This window comes from Montipora capricornis, chromosome 10 (genome assembly GCF_036669925.1).
Source record: "Montipora capricornis isolate CH-2021 chromosome 10, ASM3666992v2, whole genome shotgun sequence".
Taxonomy (NCBI): Eukaryota; Metazoa; Cnidaria; class Anthozoa; order Scleractinia; family Acroporidae; genus Montipora; species Montipora capricornis.
This window is the reverse complement of record NC_090892.1, coordinates 52,542,828-52,550,327: the sequence shown is the minus strand read 5'-3', so window position 1 is coordinate 52,550,327 and position 7,500 is coordinate 52,542,828. Positions and strand designations below refer to the sequence as shown.

Sequence of the window (7,500 nt, the reverse complement as noted above, 5' to 3'; positions counted from 1 at the left end):
GTCAAAAGAGCAGCCCGCTGCAGATTATATCAAACCAATGACGTCAAAATGATGCCAAAAGTGCAGCTGCTGCAAATTATTGAATCGTTGGCCCAAACAAGCTGGGAATGAGATTGTGTTATTTTTGTTGAGCAGAAAAATGGCTATGAGTAGGTTTAGAAGTTTGAGCCAAGAAAATATTTTGAATGAATAATAAAGCAATTAGTGAATTCGGCTTTCGTAGAATATGAAGAATTCTGCAGATCTCGGAGTATGTTATATCCACCTCGGCCTTCGGCCTTGGTGGATAACACCCTCCTCGACCTGCAGAATTCTTCATATCCTACTCAGCCTCATTCAATACTTGCTAAATATTATCACTTAATAAAATTTACTGCATTAACTTTACTAAACATCTAAATGTTACATGAAGGTATTTAGGGCACTGATTAGCACAGGGTTGCAACAGGCAAAAATCTCTTTCTTATTTCTAATAGGGTATTCAGAATGGTCCCAAATTCAACTCTGTCACCATTTTGAAAAATATCTGGAGCCCAAACAGTTCCCTCCTGCTTGTCAGGGTTATTAATCAAGTCATGCTTTTTAACAATTTTTGTGAAATGGAGTGCCAAACTGGAACACAAATGTTGATTCTTAATACTCTAATAACCAGCCTCTCAACTAATAATCACTCACTTCTTTTCCAACTATTGAACTAATCCCTCTAAAAAGTTGATCATGGAGCTTGTTCATCACATATGTCTACATGTAAAAGGAACATAATATGAAACCAAATTTTACAGTAGGCCTTCATTCGAACTGGGATTTTATGTGCTTGATAGATATTGGCTGGCTTTAACTTTCAAGCTAGTCAGGTTTGGAGTTACATTATTGTACAATGTATGTAGAGCATCTATTATGGCAATAAAAGCAAAAAATATTAATATTATTATTAATTAGAGTCAAACGAGAGTTAAACACAGAGTCACAAACAAACGAAGCAGAGGCAGGTGGTACCTAATCCAGGCCTACCAGGGGCTTTTCGCGTATCGTGTCGTTCTACTGTTGCTTATTTAATCACGTTGCGGACATACTATCACAGTAATGTCTTGAGCAGTTGTAAAATAACTAAATGTTGCCACTGCTACAAATTGCTTGGTGACCTTCTCAACATTTGTGACCTGACTTACTGTTAAATAATAATTATCCTCATTCCCTCTCCTCATTTTCTGGAGCAAATTGTGTCTCAGTCAATGACAACCACGGACATTTGTCACATGTATCACTTTATTATGAGACAGTGTTTTTTATGCCCCTGCTGAACTTTTGCAGCATACTTAAGTCACCTGTCTTTGTTTAGAAAGCATAATGTCTGGCCCAGGTTTTAGGACTGTACATTGTACATTTAGTTGCCTACTGTCTTTGCCACTTTAAGGGCCTTACCATTTTGTGGGGTTACCAATTATCATGATCACTCCTGCTGTTTTATTGTCACAGCCAGATTGATGATAAACAAAGGGCTTGCTTACACCTCTCGTGTTTGGTTTTCATTAGATCCAAGCACTCATGCTCTCACTAATGACCAGTTGTGATTACAACTCTGTGACTCACTTAACTCCATTCATTTGCTAGATGAAAACCAGACAAGTCTTTACTGTAAATGCCAGATTCAAGAAGAATTTTAATGTGAATTCTACAGGATTATAGCAGTCTCTAGCTACTCTCCAATTGATATTTCAAAACTACTTTTACCTGAGTGTGTATATCTTCAATATGACAGTACAATGTACAGTCACATAATTACCTCAATAGCTAGCTTCACATTGTCCATATAACTGCTATTATTTTGAGCAAGCTTTCGCTATCAAAAAAACAATATTACATAAATTACATTGTACATGAAAATATACAATAAAAAAAGCAACTACCCCAATGAAAATAACTTTATTACAGCCCTGACATGAGCCAGAAGGAAAGACAAAGATATATTGGCCTAGCATGAGACAATTTTATTTCGCAATAAATATTTCGCAGTGGAAAGGGAGAGTTCTGGTCTAAGAGTAGAGTTGCAGTCCTTGGGGGTGGTGGATATTGCAGCACAAAACAAGAGTCACTGGAGAGCAAAAATTAACGTGGGTCACGTTTTTTAAAGGTGTCACGTTTTTAAAATGTATCTCATCTGATATGTATGCTATGACATTGACAATGAAATAAACATCATTCATTTTTAATGCTCCTTGACTGTAGTTTTGCATCCAAAAAAGTATTCTTTGTGTGAAAGTTATTTTTTTTTCTCTGTTACATGTACACACAGATGTCCTATATGTATTCTAGAGGTTTAAGCTACAAGGGATTAAATTACTTTTTTTAAAAATTGTTTGGAGATAATTTTCAGCCAAACTGTGTCAGCTGAAATTTTGTTTTGCATTATTTTGTTTTCCTTCCCTCCCTTCATTGTGTTTTTCTTATCGGGATTTAGACAAAGAAGACACATCAAAGAATGCCGACACTGTTTTGCACATCAAAAAGACTGTCATAGCTCGAAAAAAAGGGCAACTGTTAGGCAATATTCTTGAGCCAAGAAAACACAAATCAAAGCTATCATGGTCAAGTCACGATTTTGCTGCAACACAATGACTGTAAAATTAATGTGCTATCTCAGGGGCTTTTCAAAAATTGGATGGACTTAATAAATCTTCTACAAATCAATACTCTAAGTCATAATGTTTATTATATTTCTGCAGCAAATGAGACACTTTCAGCAATTTTATTTTTAATTATCAAACCTATGACAAGACCTTAAAGTGGTACTATGATCAAAAAATCATTTCCTTTTTTTCTTCAGATTTTGAAAGCGTGTTTGCTTAACACCTAACTGGCAAAATATTGGGCTTTGATTTTATCCAAAGGCTGTTTATTTTGAGTGTAAGTTTTGGATTTCACGGTCCGCCATTACTCACATTCAAAACTGGCCGATTGGACCTCAGAGGGTTGGATCTAGAGAAAATGACGTCATTTACTTGAATTAGCTTAAAATTTCAGCGTGTAAATGCAATTTATTACATATGCAAAAACACGGGTTTAAAAGTCTGAAAGCCTGATTAGAAACGAGTTCCTGTGCTGCATATTAATTCGGCCGCGTACACACGCATTGCATTCTTAAACTAGTGAGTCTTTGACATCATTTTCTCCTCGACCCAGCTCTCTCAAGATTTTAAAGTTAGTAATGGCGGACCAATAAATAAGAAAATTCCAGTTAAAATAAACAGGTGTCTTTTTAAAATCAGAACTTAAAACTTGGGTCAGTTAGTGTTTAGTTAACATAGTTTTGAAATCCAAAGAAAAAAAAGAATTTGTTTTTTTGGTCGTAGTACCGCTTTAATATGCACCATTTTTGCTCAAAAGGATATAAAAAGTTATTACAAGTACAGCTATTATTATGTACATGAACATCATTAACAAAACATGGTCCAAAAGTGACTATTTAAAGTCCTGTTGCATTACAGTGTATATTTATTTTAATTTGTTTAGAACTTACAAGCTGTGTATTCTTGAGAGCTGCTTGCATTGCTCTTGTGTAAATGGCATGAGATGCATCCTAAACGTGAAACAGAGTTTCAAAAATTACATGTACTCAGCATAGCTGACTTGTAAAGGCAAAAGTAAATAATCAAAATGAAAATGAAAATGGAAAATAAAATGTACTTAAGCTTGGGTCTTTATGTTAAGTTGAACTTTTTTTTATCTTGAGCAGCAGTGGATCGCATAGTTTATAATTAATATGGTATGTCATTGTGATACAACAGTGCATGATGTAAACATGATGTCAACTACAATTTTAACATCAGCATCCTGTGTTCCTGTTCAAAGCATTTGAGTGAAAAAAATCAATGTTGTGTACTGTACATGTAAATCAAGAGATAGTACACAACAGGTAATCAGGGTCTTTGAGTTATGTTTCTTTTAGTTTTACATTATGAATTAATCTATTAATATAATTATAATTATTGTTTTGAAGGAAAATTGAACCATCACCAAAATTAATACACTCACCATAAGATGTCGTAAGGACTCTCCCTCAAGTTGTTCAAAAGATGAATTAAATAACGCTAAGATATCATCAATCTGTTGTCTCTGAGTTTGTTTACTACCTACAAAAGGCAGGTTGCAAAATACAATACATGTAATGTAGTTTCTTCAAAGGAAATAGCAGTCTGCTGTGGAGTCAGGGAGAGCAATAATGTACGTGTAACTGAATGTGTTTAACTATTGCATGATATTTAACTGACATTTCACTCTTACTAGTCTGTCGCCAGTTATACAGGGGTACATGTTCAAAGTACAAAGTTTGATTTTTTAAAATTTAAATGCAGTGTACAGCACACCTATAAATATATTTGTTAAAAGATACTAAGCCCTTTAAAAAGTAACGTTTTTTCCATGTCAATTAAATCATACGAAAAACATTCTTGGTTCAAATTCAAGAAAAAATATTTTTTTCTTTAAATTACTTTTCGATTTGGGGTTTGAAGGGTAACCTCTGCCAAGATATACAGTGTACATCCCAGTGTGACTTAGATTTCATTTGCACCAATTACATGTACTCAGTGTCATAGTTTAGTATGCTACATGTACATGTACAGCCCATCTCTTTAAATTATAATAATTATTAGCCAACATGCATTCAAAGAGCTCCAGCTACATTCTCTGGTGTGTGTAATATTGTTTTATATGTGTGCGACTGAGTGTGCTCCCGCACAGATACAGTGTCATAATTTTGCTGCAAGATACAATATATACACTCCGGAGTTCTTTTCCTTCCCTTGTACCACAAAGAAGGAAACAGTAATTCTAAAAAAAGGTCTCTTTTACATCCAATGGTCTTGGTGAAGTTGATACCTGACTAATAATGTACTTGGGGAATCCCCACCCCCACCATTATTTTTTAGTTTTTGTTATACAATACAACTTTTATTGTAGGGAGCTGAATACATGTAAATGCATGTACATTGTATTAACTCCCAGTAACAGTTCAAAGTCTCATGAATGCACTTCAACTGAGGTCTGTATTTCAATCTGGAAACTCACTATCACACAATCATTATGGTACACTGTACGTATGTATATTTAGTCGCCCATGTAAGACAGAATAACATCACACCTGCATTGTTCCACAAGAATGCACAACATGCTTGGAGCGTGTCTAATGACTTCACAGCTGGCTCCAAACTTCCACCTGTTAAAGAAATCTTTAACTAATTATTAAACAAGGCTGAAACTAATATTTTTAATCATGGCATTTGTAGAAACACCCACATGGAACCTGCTATTCTAAAAGTCCTTGTACAACGTTTTGATTTTATTCCCAAAGGCACAGTGAGCTTTTCCATCTGACATTAAACTTGACCAACACTCCAGCCTTCTCTTTCCTTCAACTCAGCATAATTAAATTATAAAACCCAAAGTCTTTTTTAAAGGGAAGATGTGACTTTCCATGCCTGAAATGCATGTATCATCAAATAAATAGCTTGCTTGCATGTGCTAAGACAGAATATTTTCAATTGAAAATTATGTAATTATTATTTTTTTCTCGTTAAACCCACTCACTCCCAAGAGTGACACTTCCAGATTTTACTCTGTCTAATGCCAGACAATTTTTTTCGTCAGTGGGGGCCTCCTCGGGGCTGAAAGGGTTTTAACGCAAATAACTGTTGTTGTTGTTGGTGACCTTGCAAGAACAACATTCAAGAAACAGAGCTGTCACCAGCAGCATAATACAGTTCTGTATACTGTACAATCATGTACATCTACATAGACATGTTCCAGCACTCAGCAATTAAGTCCCTTTTTGACTTTACAATGTATGGCTGTTTCTGTTTAGAAGGCCTCATACACCCTAAGCCTTTTTGGAGACATCACTGCCAAGCCGGCCACTTCTGCTGGAGAGAACAGGACAGCCACAACACCGGGGACTTCATACCCTACTCTTCTCGAAATAGTGAGTGGTTTTTTTAATGTCCACACAAAGATCTTACATGTACAGGTATATGAAAATACGTTGTAGAAGATAATATTATTAATGTTGTGAGACAGGGCCCAAGGTTTATAGTCCTTACCCGAGAAGAAGACTTGAAAGGCTAACCACTTGCAGATGAAGTTGCAAAGGCAGCACTTTATCCTTAGTTATTTTAAGATCCTGAGTGTTGATCCGGCCGGGGTTCGAACCCACGACCTCCTGCATGACAGCCGGATGCTCAACCAACTGAGCCACCTGGCGCATGCAAACATTTGCATCAATTTATCCCTCTCCTCAGAACTATTTACAACTAATTTTACAGACTGTATTGTTACAGTAATGTTGCTAGTTATAAGGGGTCACTTTATCCATCCACTGTTTTAATGTAGTTTACCATCATTCTGTTATTGAAGTGAGAGATGTCCCGATCTGAAACAATGCAAGGCAACGACGCCAGGGGCATAGTTGCCGACTCTTTTACAATATTGCATGGGTTTTTATAAATAAGTGAACATGCACAGCAAGTACCTATTCCTCCTTCCAGTGGCTGCTCAATACAGAGAACAGGAAAGCTTTGCTTGTGGCATTAAAAAATGTTTCTTCAAATAAGATCCGTACCTGTAAGTTTGAAAAGGGCAAGATTTTTAGTTATCAATTAAAATTAATATTTCTGTTGCCTTTAATAAGCTTACTGAGAGTATGAATCTACCTCAACCTCTCTTAGTTTTTCTTTGACAAGGTTCCTTAACTTAAGTTTAAGTGAAAGAAAAAACCTGACTTTTTTTTTTTTAAAATTAATTTATTTAAAAATGTTTATATACACGTTTGCCCCAAGAGCTAAATAAAATGAGCTCATCATGGGGGGCTTACACCAATACTCTAATTACCACATAAGCAATCAAACACAGGCACTGGGATACAAAGTAAGTCAAGAAAGAAAGTTTTAAGTTAATTCGGTTAATTATGATGACCACAAAAATAAAAATAAAAACGTTTACTAGACTCTCTTATAAGTGCTGGACGTGAGAGAGAAAATTTCAATGTTTTCATTATTTGGCATGTCAGAAGAGTCAAACAGAAAAAGTTCAACTTTCTGCTGGTCAGAATATTTAAACCATTGACCAAAAGCTATACGAGCAGCCAGCAGCAGTGAGCAAATCAGATCTGAGGGCAGCATGACTTTAGTAGACTGACGTGGATGTATTACAGTCAAATCCTTTTGAAGTGTAAAATCCATCACATTGCACTTTCAACTATAGATTTGGCCATAAGTGCACATATATCTTGCAATTCAATTCTATATTTTGTTCAAAAAATTTTCAAAGTAGTACAATTTTGATACATGTATTATTTTCTTAAAGTTTGTTTCAGATTATGACAATGAATATTAAACTTAAATATGTGAAATAGAAAAAATCAAAACTGGAAAAAATTGAACCACAACATCATAATACATGTACATGTAAGCAGGCATTGAAAAAAGCTAGCCGTTACAGCTTTTATGT

At 35.3% G+C, this 7,500-nt stretch overlaps 1 pseudogene; it reads right to left on the bottom strand.

The window, feature by feature from the left end:
* The window catches only part of LOC138021345 (ankyrin repeat domain-containing protein 27-like), a 51,132-nt pseudogene that overhangs the window by 37,540 nt on the left and 6,092 nt on the right, over window positions 1-7,500 (bottom strand).